The following is a 13,549-nucleotide window of genomic DNA, read 5'->3' on the forward strand; positions in this document are numbered from 1 at the left end:
CCCAAGGATAAGGCCCCCAGGAAATCTAATAGCATTCACTCCTTTTTGACCTCGGAGGTGGGGAAGTTGACCACTGAAATTGCAAGAACTGAACGCAAACTGGGGTTAGAACCATCGCTGAATAGTAAGGAGAGTACAAGCCATCCACAATCTGGTATTACATCTATTCCCCTTGAACCAAAAATCGTTATTGCCCCGCCTAAGGAGTCTGCGTTACCTCCCACTCTTACTACTGCTGACTCTAATGGGGTAACTCCCAAACTCCCTAGCTCAGCCCGAGTAATCAGGACTTCAAGCACAAAGCAAACAAAAAGACAGTACAAAAAAAGGAATACACAGAATCTCAAGGGAGGAAAGGGCACAGTGGGCTCACTTGAAAAGGCTATCAGAGACATGGTGGAAAGAGTAATCACTGACAAGATAGAGCCCACACTCACAAAAATAGCCTCAGATATCATTGACGTCTTACATCAGTGCGTCGATGGCATCTTAAGGAAATGTGAACGCCTGAATGTATGCCATAAAACTGCCGAACCAGCCACTTTTGTTGTTAAAGGAAATACACCGGCGGTTTTAGGCACTAAATGTACTCAACCAAACATTGCCAGTAAAAGACCAAGGGAAGAATCCCCAGTCGCCAGGAGTGCTGCATCCAACTTGCCCTCTGGACCAGCAACTACCCCGGTAGTCGTCCCCAGATCAACAGGAGATACAAATAGGTCTGCTGCCCCTGTTACTATAGGTCAACAGAATCTACCTATCTTACCCAAACCTGTTCGTCAACCTTACATTAACTTACCCCCCGAGGCTGCTCCTTTTGTAGCTATTTTGGTAAATGTTCCCCCTCTTAAGTCAGGTGAACATGAACAACCGCCCCAATTGTTAGCCAGGGCTAAGTCTTGGGCAAATTCGACCTGCTCAGGAGACAATGAAGTTTCTAATGCCATCATCTCAGTCCGGCGGGTGGGCTGGATTGGGCAAACTGCTAAAACAACAGAGGGAGATTGCCTGATAATTAACTTCAATAATCCAGGAGAGGCTCGCAGATTACTCTGGGATGCTTCACCCCTAGAGGGTTTAGACGCTGGGCCCCGCGCCGTACTTTTGGGCTTTTTCTATCCCAAACCCAAATCTCACCCTTTCTCGAACCCGGGTTACGACCAAGGCAGGGGATTCGACAGGACACCCAGCTTGCCCTCTCATCCCGCTAACACTCGTCTAGAACCAGACTATAGCTGGACCACGATTAATAGGTTGAGTAACCATAAGGCGGGCACATATACTCCAATGCCCCCTAATAGCCCTATAACCCTGCACAATAGATTCACGCCCTTGGCTCGGGCGGTTGAACAAAATTGACGCCCAGTTATCAATAACCCCATGCTTAGACAATCCACAGGGAACAGTCCCCTTAGGAATACCCAGTAGAAGGCCTAAAATCATAAGCTGGAATATAGCCGGCCTTCGATCAAAAAGGGAGGACAGTGTATGGCTGAACCTCCTGAACCAACATGACATCATAGCCCTGCAAGAAACCTGGGACTGTAACAGCAATTTCTGGGTTCCTGGGTTCACATCTTATTTTGTCCCAGCTACCAGATCCTCTTGTGGTAGGGACAAAGGGGGCCTCATGATCCTGATTACTGTCCAACTGGCGGGAACCGTTAAACAAATAACCACTAGCTCCCCCAATTTCCTGTGTCTAGAGATCAGCTTAGCCAATGGTCACAAATACATCCTCATTAACTTTTATAACTCTGTAGCAGACGGACACTCCACTGAGCATCTCTGTTCTCTACAGTCCTTTCTGATTAATTATAAAGAACGCCAAACCACTTTTTTGCACATTATAATTATGGGGGATTTTAACATTCATCTTTGTAGGCTTTCCTGCCACATTTAAGACACTGATTGCCCCACCTCAGCCCACTACCAACATTTTGAACACAACCCTAAAGGTCTGGCACTAGAAAATCTCTTAGCAAACGTGGACCTTTACGAACCGGGGTTCAACGACTACAGTGAAAGGGTCATGACTTATAGCGCTAGAAACTCCGAATCCATTATTGACTATATTTTTGTTTCTCCTGGTTTATTAAGTTGGGTCTTCTTTTATAACGCAGTTGTGGCTGCGTTTAGTGACCATAACCCAGTCATCCTTGAGCTTGCTAGCTCTACGGGCCTACTCAAGGAGGGAACAATCAAAATGCCCGAGTTGGCTGTGCGGCCCACGGACCAAGGAAGAAGGCTGAAGTGGTCCAAAGTAGTTCCAACTGAGTTCTTCAACACTTTAAGGAGCAAAGCCCGCAATGAATTAGATATCTGCCAAGACAATTCAAAACAGGGGGAGGATGTAATCACCGCCTTTAACACCTTGTGTGCTTTAATCTCTGATGAACTTACAGCTAAATCCAGAAAGAAGACACGACCGACCAAGGGCTGGTTTGACAAAGCCTGCTCCAAAGCACACACTTGCCTCCTGAAAGAATTAAAAAAATCACCTAGGGACAGAGGGGAAGTTGCCAGACTAAGAAAAGAATACTATAATATCACTCATGAACGCAAAGACGCTCTCAAAAAGGATGCCTGGGCCTCACTAATGGAAAAGGCCACTTTAAGAGACAGTGCCAGCTTCTGGGCCATTATAAACAATCCTCTCTTTTCTGGAGAAGCCAATGATAACATGGAGGCTAACATTAGTGAGGAGGACTGGTTAGCTCATTTTAAAATCATCTATGAGAGTGACCAAGCATGCGAAACACCGACTCTCCTCAAATCTAACTCCCCCAAGCCAGCACTCTCCTTTAATATGGAAGAAGTAGAAAAGGCCATAACCAACACAGTAGGGAAGAAAGCGCCAGGCCCAGATGGCGTCCCAGCCGACATGTTCAAGGCCAATGTCCCCTTCTGGGCTAACATCTTGACCAACGTCTTCAATGCCGCCATCAAACATAGCTTGCCTGTCTCCTGGTCACATGCCACCATCATACCAATCTTTAAGAAAGGCCAGAGGGGAGACCCGAGGTGTTACCGCCCCATTTCACTTATCGACTCGTCGTTCAAAATCCTGGGGAAAGTGATACTGGCAAGGATCGATGAGTGGGCTGCCAGTAATAACATCTTATCAAATGCCCAATATGGGTTTCGAAGGGGAAGAGGGACGGAGGACCAGTGCCTCAACTTACATCTGATCCTAGGTAAATACACAGTGGCATCCAGTGGATCAATCTACCTAGGGTTCATGGATCTGTCCACAGCCTTCGACCTAGTGAATAGGTCTAGGCTGTGGGACATCCTTTTGGACCTGGGGATGGACCTTACCTTGGTTCATTTTCTGGCCGAGGCACACCGGGATCTAGAAGCTGCCATCAGGATGACACAGGAAGGAGCCTGCACAGCTGGATTCAAGTCCACCAGAGGGGTGCGACAGGGGTGCATCCTCGCCCCAATGTTATTTACACTCTATATTAACCACCTTGAATCCACACTGGAGCTGGCAACACTTGACGTCCCGCGCTTTGGCGGACTGACCACCCCAGTCCTCCTTTACGCGGACGACGCGGTGCTCGTGGCACGTACTCCCCTTGGGCTACAAAGACTATTGACAGCCTTCGATGCCTTTATGACCTCCCTCGATTTAAAAATCAATACAGACAAGTCTCATGTTATGGCTGTAGGCGGCAGAAAAAATAAGGATTTGAAGACCTTCTTCTGTGCCAATACACCAATTTCCAGTGTGAGAACTTTTACTTACCTGGGGGTAGTATACGACGATAAGGGCACGTGGGCACCTCAAATATCGCCATGAAAAGATCAGCAGCTGCCATTGTCGGCTTTTCAAAACGTCTGGGTGGTAAGCCCACGGAAGCAATGCTGGCACTCTACAGAGCGAAATCAATCTCAGTAGTAAGGTACGGGGCTTCCATCTGGGGTTATTCCAACAATATAGAAGCAATACAGGTGGAAGAAAACAAATTTTTACGTATGCTTCTAGGACTGCCTCAATCTACAGCCACTTTCTCCGTCCATGTGGAATTAGGCCAGGGGTACATCAGTGACATCATCAAACAGTCCCCAATTCTGATGTGGTTAAAAACATGGCTGAACTCCAACTTAACTTTGAACCACACAATTATGAGAGACTGCCTACTTCTGGACAATATGAAAAACATCCCGTGGCTAGCATACATTAAAAAAACACTAACTTCCCTAGGCCGCCCAGATCTTTTCTACAAACCAGACTGCATTGTTAAGAATGACCTGGAATGGTTCAAAGCGACTTTTATCAAAATGAGAGAAATAGAGCGGGAGAGCTGTGAGCTTGTGAAACCCACTGTGAGGGAGCACTATATTTCTAAAACTACACCGGCCATTGAACCCTATCTAACTGTAGTGTCTATTCCATTACATCGCTGGTTATTAACCAAACTAAGACTTAACCAGATTCACTTCCTGTTAAATGACTCTAAGGTATGGGCCAAGCCAGAGGACTTAGCGGTCTGCAAATGTGATGGTTTTTCTCTGCAGGACACTGCTCACTTTATGTTCTTTTGTGGTATATATGCCCTGCCTAGGAAAAAGTATATTGTTCCGTTGCTTAAAAACAAGGGGTTCGTCCAAGCCAAGCCTGCTCTATTTTATTTAAAAAAGCTAGACTCACCACTAACTATGTTTAGTGTTGCTAACTTCTTGGTAGCTGCTTTTCGCCTTAAAAAACGTTCTGGAAACAGATAAATTAACAGTCTTGACAACACCCTATGGAACTATCGAAAAATTGCTGCTTTTTAAAAAAAATTGTAAATATTTTAATTGCTCTATTTTAACAGTGACTTCAATCTTATGCAACTGTACCCCTTAATGATGTATTTTGTGTCTATGTGCTTTTTATGATTCGTTATGAATCGAAATAAAGTTGTTTTGAACTTGAACTTGAATTCTAAGATTGTAGTGATCAATGCGTCAGAAGAATCACAACTTTGACCATTGTTATTTCATCATTCTCCCATCAAAGCTAACACAGGAGGTGAGCAGTGCAGAGGGATGGGCAGCTGTACTGGGCTTGGCCCACATTCCACTAATAACAAAGCATTCACCTCCTGGGTGGATGAGACTAACAGGTCTTTCTCCCAAATGGCAAGGAGAAAAACCCCAGATTAACCTTCCCAAGGAGGCCCATTAACACAAGACCTGTAGCAGCAGTCCCAACCTTATGTGGGCAACGAGCAACATCAATCTGTAATCACAATAGTGAGCGACATCCAAAACACAATGAAAAATATTGGCTTATAATACATGGGAGCCTGCAATGCAAGTATAAATGCTTGTCTCTAAATTTCTTATTATAGGTGGCTTGTGACATCCCTAGTCGTCTGTAATAAAGAAAATGCCAGTGATAAAAAATTATGTAGCTGCTCAACAGTTATAATAACTTGTTGCAGTTGAGTTCCGATGTCACAATATCTACTGCCAGAGCCAGCAGCTGAGGAGAAAGGCAGATCACAGAGAATAAATAAAGTGACAGGGTAAAGAGTGAAAATAAAACCTGGGGTTTCCTTCTTCTGTTCTGTTTTTCTATATTAGTAGTGATCAGCAGATAGTGGATATTTGTGGCAAACCCCTTATCTTTTCCATGTTTTATGTATGTATAGTAAATATTTAATCTTTCTGCATGTTTCTACACATTCTGAGCTACAGTGTTTTTGTTTTAATCTGACTTGTATTAAAATGATTCAAATTTCTTTTTGCAACAAATATCTGACTACGTTTTGGTGTGCTTAATTTTGCTCTAGATTCTAAATGTATTCTTCATGTTTACAAACATACTATCTCTTTCAAATGAAAAATGTCCACACCAAGGATCCAAACATTCTGTGGTCAAGGTGATGGTTTAGCAACACATTAGAAATAATGAAATACCGCCTGCAGTACATTAAAAAACTCTATGCCAAAATGAATTCCCTTTGGGTTGTTTAAGGAAGAAGACACCAATTCTTACAGACTACTTGACAAATATCATTCACTCTTAAGGACCCTTCAAATGGACCAAAGCAAAATTAGAACAGAAACAGTTCTATAAAAACAAATAGATTCAAAGTGACAATTTATTCATATGAAAAACAAGTTAAAAACAGATATCAAACAAATCATTATACTTTTTTTAAAAACAAAGAAATAAGATTTGGGAAAACAGACAGTAAAAAAGGAACAAATTAAATACACATTCTAGAACTAAGCCTAAGCTATTCCTAAAAGTAATAAGGGAGGTGCAAAATCAAGGTAAAAGTTCTACAACAGTTAGAATAATCCTTGTTCATTGTGTATTGCACTTCTCCCCTTAGCTAATCCTTGTTCATTGTGTATTGCACTTCTCCCTTTAGCTAAGGGGAGAAGTGCAATACACAATGAACAAGGATTATTCTAACTGTTGTAGAACTTTTACCTTGATTTTGCACCTCCCTTAATTATTTTATACCCTAATGCGTATGATACATAAACAAGTTTTTGGATATTAATTGAATTGCTGTATTGTTTTATAATTTTAAAATTGTTGATATTTTAGCTACTTTTGTAAGATTTTAATTAATCAAACAAATAAATAAACTTGATAATTGAACTTGAACCGTAATTCTAGCCCTTGCAAATCATTGCTGGTGCTAAAACAATGGTCACCGTGGCATGATAGTGACCACCCTGACAAAATTGTAGACCCTCTCAGGCATATTGCAACAACGCTTGGTATAACCATAGACGATTCAGAAAAGGGGGTGGTGATGAACAGAGTGTCTGAATTAAGCAGACCACTCTTACCCAGTCCAAAGATCAGGGCTTGATCCATCACCGTTATTTATCTCACTGCACCATCCCAGCTCAGAACCTGGCTATATGCAAATCAGTCTGTCCCTGGCCCAGTGCATCATGGGAACAGGGCAGACTAAACTACCAAGCCAATTCTTCACCAGAAAGGAGACAAGCTACCGGGGACCGGTTTCTGGCATTTCAGCCTTCTTCGGCCCGGCTTGCTTGAATCCTGATGGTGCAGTGAGAAAGGGACTCATGTCTGAGTATACCCTGCCACACCTATAGTGGCCAAAAACGATTCAGAAAAGGGGGTGGTGATGAACAGAGTGTCTGAATTAAGCAGACCACTCTTACCCAGTCCAAAGATCAGGGCTTGATCCATCACCGTTATTTATCTCACTGCACCATCCCAGCTCAGAACCTGGCTATATGCAAATCAGTCTGTCCCTGGCCCAGTGCATCATGGGAACAGGGCAGACTAAACTACCAAGCCAATTCTTCACCAGAAAGGAGACAAGCTACCGGGGACCGGTTTCTGGCATTTCAGCCTTCTTCGGCCCGGCTTGCTTGAATCCTGATGGTGCAGTGAGAAAGGGACTCATGTCTGAGTATACCCTGCCACACCTATAGTGGCCAGAAACGATTCAGAAAAGGGGACAGGAACAGACTAATTTGCATACAGCCAGGTTCTGAAACTGGGATGGTGCAGTGAGCTAAAAAACGGTGTTGGATCTAGCCCTGATCTTTTGACTGGGTGAGAGCTTTCTGCTTAATTCAGAGACTCTGTCCCTCACCACCCCTTGTTGTGGTATAACCATAGTGCATGAATATTGCTGCCACCCTGGCATAGTGACATCTGGTCTGAGGTTGGTTGTGTTCCCTGGCAGTTCAGCCTGAACTGTTCCTATTGGATGAGGACCAATGATGATTTGCATAAAGTGGTTCACTTTCTGAAGTGGCACATTAAGCAAAAGAGAGATTGACTGGAATGCAGCAGGAAAACTATTGGTGGCAGAAACTCATTCAAACATTCCATCCATCGCTTTTATGTTTTCTCAGACAGACACCCAGAGTGTTTAGGGAGTATCCATGCATGTGCCCTGTGGTCCTCTGTGCTGTAGGACTCACTTCACCGTTGTGGGTTGCTTTGTGTCCTCAATCATCTGAGACATTGCTTAGCGTTTGAACTGTCCTGTTTCTACAAGAACCTATTTACATTTGAATAGTCCACATGCACAGTGGTTTCGAGAGATAGAAAACAGTGGATGGGAATGTGTCCCTAAACAATTACCATTGGTTTAGATTGATTCAAGCACTTTTTCTATCCTATTTATTCACCTTTTTGTTTTTACCATCACATGCCACAGGCATATTGTGGCCCCCAAGACATTATGGTTGGTGTGGCATGTTGTACCTACATTGGCATAATGATTAATAGTAGTCCTTTCATATTTTGGTCACACTTGGCATAATGTCACCCTGCCATATTGTGGCCATACCTGGCAATGGGAAATGCCTGTAATAGCTGTGACATGAATTAATCTTAATGGAAATGTGGTGAAAACTGACTGTTATGCCGCCATGTTTTCAAGGTCTTCTTGTCGATGTTGAACTAACTCCCCCAAGTTCCAACATCCATCTAAGTGGATTACTTGCCACATCATGGAAATATAAAAATGTATCACGACTATCTCTTCATATTGTCCAGTAAAATATGGGGATTTAATACAAATTATTTTTAAATTACACAGCTAATTGCACAATTTGGATATTTATTGTTCTTGAGGGGGGAGAGACTCAATGGCAATTGTGGCAGCTTCCAATTGCCAGAGCTTACTAACTGCCGCTAGAGTTTGTATATTCAATCTCTCCAAAGACTAATAATGACCTTCATTGTCGAACCAGTCCCCATCGTTTGAGTCAGCAGCCTGCCTAACACCTTAATATTAGAATAACGGCATGTAGTACGTCAGTTCCGGTGCTGCCAGATTGGGCTATTTCTTGCACAAATGGGTGACATTTTTCCCATTTGTGTGAGGAAAATCCATACCTGGAGGATGGCTATATTTTGCCTGATATTTGAGCATTGTGTGCAAATGTGTGGCTAGGGCAGCGCCGATGACACTTCACCTATCACTCAGTGGTGCACAGGCAAGGTTCAGCGGGGATTGGCGAGCGAATGAGAGCAAAGCGCTCTGGATGGCTTAGGCAGTAAGTTTTACAGGGCCATCAATCATTGGTTGAGTGACGGCCCTGCTTCATCCTGCTGGCCTGCCCCCAAGTGACTTGTGGACCAATGTAGTCATGAGGGGCAGGCTAGTTAGTAGATTTTAGGTTGAGCATGGGCAGCGCATGGACTTGAAGCTCCGCCTACTCTCTGCCCATATTTTTCATTGGCTTGCGCCATTGACCTTTGTTAATGCTGGCTTCTGATTCGTTAATAGACTTGTTAGTTCCTTCTAAGTACCGCATTATCTCCATTTGTAACCTCACATGAGGACCGGTCCTTTTCCATCTGTTGTTACACTGTATGTCTTATTTAGCCCATAAGCACTATTTTCTTTAATGAGTTTCTCCTACTGTAGGCACGACATACTTTCCTGCAACATTCAGTGCCCCATGCGCCCTTTCATTTCCCAAGCAGCCTGGGACAATGACGGCCGCTTCTTTGAAATGAAATAGGTCTCGCATTTACAAGAGTGTGAGCTATTGGCATTGTAAATGACAATGCCTTTAATTTATGTGTTAATTATCAAAGCTGTTGAGTTTGAGAGGAGGAGGAGTTAGGACCTCCAAGACAAGGGCTGGTTGGCCGATCCTGCAGCCTGCTTCTGTTGCATGTGAGAGTCCCTGGAGGCCAGCAGGTTCATTACGAAGGTAAGATTAGTGGTTAGATGTGTCCACTTCTGCTCTGCCACTGGCAGCAGATCACCCTCTCTTTTTCCTCTTCTTCTCCCTCTTTCTCTCTCCCTCCTCACTTGCTGAAAACCGTGACTTCAATAAACGCCTCTTACCCTCCATTTCCTCTACTTTCCTTCATTCCCCTGTGAAATGGATCCAAAAAAGAAAGAAACACTTTTGTTGGAAATGTGGTCTTTTTCTGACATTTTTCTGTTGTAAAGTGCAGCTGGGACAAAAAGAGTAAAGAGGTAAAACATACCAAAAAATAAATAACAAAATAAAGCATGATAGAGCGCTAACAAAGTGGTCAGCTTGGTTTTATTCACACCCTAACACAATCAGCGCCACTTTATAGAGTTTTCCAGTGAAGCACAACTTTGGTTTTCTTGTCTTTCTTTGAACAGTATTGTTTTCCCCAGGTGGAGAAGTGCAACATCCCTTGAGGTACTGCAGTACCTGATTGATGACGGGAGTGGAAAACATTTAATGTAATACTTATCAACTGCTTTCCTTATTTAGGTTTCTAAAATGTGTGCTGCGGATAGGGGCTCAGGGATGTGGTCTTTTTAAACCACATTGCTCACATTTTGTAAGGATATCAGCAATGGACATTAAAAAGGGGTCCCTTCCAGGCCCTACAGTCATGTCCTTCACTCTTCAGGCAAAGCACTCATTGATTTCTGCATAAAGAGCGTAAAGCATTAAGGTAACCATGTTGTTCCACCATACGTTTCACATGCACATAAACAATCCAGAATGGCCAATTGTTACTTCTACGTGTGCTGCATTATGCAGCACACGTAGCAGTTTCAAATCGTCTTTTTTAAATGGTTGCTTAAGTGCAGGGAGGGACACATTCCTGCACATGAATAGCCATTCATGGTGATTTGCAGTACCCATAGAAATTGCAAAAACGAGGAGAAATTAGGCATTTCTCCTTGTTTTACCATGTTAAGATCAGGTTTTCCCTTGTGCTAATTTTGGTGCTGCCTCCTATCTACGCCACCTTTGTAAATAGGAGGCTGTGCCAAAATCAATTGGTGTTGCAGTGGAACTGAGGCCAGCCTGACAGACACTCTTCTTGTTCAGGCCAGGCAGGCAGGAGCTGGACATGAGCTAAGTGCGCAGACTCCCGGCGGCCTGAGCTGAACTTTGACACGCTGAGGATTTCACAGCCATGTGGGTGCGACCTCCTCAGTCTGGCAAAAGTGCCTCGTGGCCCTCCCCCTTGTGATGAAGGGGAGCACCACTGATTGCTCACCTGTTTTAAGCCCTGAAGTGCCCAGGGCAGAGTGTCAATCAGTGGCACCTATTCACAAAGTGTGGTGGGGTCAGCAGTCTCACCGACCCCATTCAACTCTACGATGAGGTTGGGACTGCGGATTTCTAAAAAGCTAATGAGGTAAGGCAGCACTCCCAAACCTCCTGGGACTTCTGAGGCTTCCCTCTCAGAGAGCTGCACTTAAGGTAGGTTTTATGAATTTTTTATGTTTCATGTGTTTATGTATTAGTGTATGCGTATCTAGCTAGAGCCATATCAGTTCAGTTAAATTAAATTAATTAAATGGATACTTGTATAGCGCACTACTCACCCGCAAGGGTCTCAAGGCGCTTGTACGAATACCGCTGTGGAACCCATTCTGGCTTTACCTGTGAGGCGTCCACTCCTGGGCACCCCCAAGGTGGAGGCCAGGCATCCTTAGCGTTGTGGGGGCCGTTGTGGAGATTAAGCAAGCTATTGCCCAGAGTTGCAGAGTGGGACTCCATGATTGGAATAGGCACCGAGGCGAGAATTATCAGGTCCGTGGAATTTTGAACCCAAGACCCGCCGAGGCGTGGAATTGAACCCTGGTCCCGGGCCAGACCTCTGCATCAGGGTCTGCCGCTCTAAGCATTGAGCCACACTTCTCCACCATTGAGCCACACTTCTCCAGTTCAATTACTTTATTTGGATAAAACATATCCATAAAAGGACAAAATCACACAATAATGCATAAAACACACAAATTCATGATGGTCGTAAATGTAAATGTAAATGTACATGTATTTATATAGCGCAAATCGCCCACATCGCAGGCATCTATGCGCTTGCTTAGGGAACCCGTCCTGGTATTCCCCTGTGAGATACCCCGGCAGGGTATCCACAAGGTGAAAGCCAGGCATCCCGCCGCGAGGGGCCGTTGTGGAGATTAAGCAAGCTATTGCCCAGAGTCGCAGAGTGTGAACCCGTGAGTCGAATAGGCACCGGAGCGAGAATTATCGAGTCCGTGGAATTATTGAGCCCAACCCCCGTCGGGGCGGGGAATTGAACCCTGGTCCAGGGCCGATCTCGGCTTCCGGGTCTGCCGCCTCTAACCCCTGGTTATATAAAACCAATACAGTACAGAGCAATAAAAATTGCTGTTTATACAATGATCATTGTATAACATGAGCAGACAGCAGTTCTCAGAGAGGCACCCACGCGGAATACTAATTCCTCACCTTCCAAATTAAGAAGAATCCTATATGCATCTCTGTAATGGACAGATGGGTACGCAATATAAAACGCTCAAATTAATTAAAACATTTGTTTGTGTTGTGAATGTGTCTGGGGTGTGACCCAACATAAAGGAACTGCATGCAAACTGAAAGGCATTACTTTAGGGCATTGTTTTTATCCTCAATCTTTTGTAATTCAAGGTTGTTAAAAGGGGATACTTTGTATATTAAAGACTTATTAGCGCACTCAACTGGATGGCGTTTAAATCCTGAATGTGTGTTTCTGCATCGCAAGTGCTCTTAATATAAAATGCCTACCAGTGTGCCTGATATGACTCCCACACATTGTATTTGTTTCATTCTGCACATGCATAGTAGTGCCTTAATTTACAGTGGCATGTATAGAACAATCGCTTTATGCGCTCTCCTAAGAGGCCAAGCATTGGACGTGCATTTAGTCTGAACACCTTAATGACCCAGTGACAGGCACTGTGGGAAAGCAGTGCTGCCTTTTGCCGCGGGACTCTCAATCGTGCCCATCATAAATGTCTACTGACAATCTGAACTCACCCAGACCTGGAGGCGACTCATTTCACAATTTCTACTACAAAAGTATGTTTTGTGAAAATAAAACTAGAGAATCACATAATCTGGATAAAGGAACGACTCTTGGGAAACTCTGCATGAAGTAAAACACATGAAATGTAAACATGGACTGCTTTGCTGGCATGGATTACCTTAGGGTGTTTATAGTCATTGCTGAGAATTTAAAGTTAGAAGCAAGAATATTTAATGCCCTGGCTGGGCGATAGGAGTAGAGAAGCTTCATGATGGCATGGGAGTGGGACAATGCTAATGAGGGGGAATGAAGTGGGATGGAACACAAACAGTATCATAGTATCAGTAGAGTTGTGGGAGTGTCAGTGTTGCCAAAAGTTCTGGGAAATTGGGTAATTTTCCTTTCTGCTCCAACAGCGTTGCGTTCATCTGTACCCCATACACATCCATGTGCTGCTTGCTAAGTCTAGGGGGCATATTATCAAGCCTGGGCGATAAAATTATTGCCACTTTATCGGCAGGAAACTGCCGATAAAGTGGTGATAATATGCTCTACGGAATTCCAATCGAAGCTCATGTTAGATGTGCTTCACATTTAACATGAGCTTCGATTGGAATTCCTTAGAGCATATTATGAAGCCCATTATCGCCACTTTATCGGCAGTTTCCTGCCGATAAAGTGGCGATAGTTTTATCGCCCATGCTTGATAATATGCCCCTAGGAGCTTTAGTCGAGCGCGTGCTGTAACACAATGGAAACAACAATGTCCTCTATACTTCTTAGTGCCAGAGTGAGTGGCCACAGTGAAGGACT

The 13,549-nt window shown here is 44.0% G+C and overlaps 1 protein-coding gene across 1 annotated transcript in view; it reads right to left on the reverse strand.

The window, feature by feature from the left end:
* The window catches only part of DRD3 (dopamine receptor D3), an 835,727-nt gene that overhangs the window by 419,844 nt on the left and 402,334 nt on the right, over nucleotides 1-13,549 (reverse strand). The gene's annotated exons all lie outside the window — the stretch shown is intronic.

This window comes from Lissotriton vulgaris, chromosome 8 (genome assembly GCF_964263255.1).
Source record: "Lissotriton vulgaris chromosome 8, aLisVul1.2, whole genome shotgun sequence".
NCBI lineage: Eukaryota > Metazoa > Chordata > Amphibia > Caudata > Salamandridae > Lissotriton > Lissotriton vulgaris.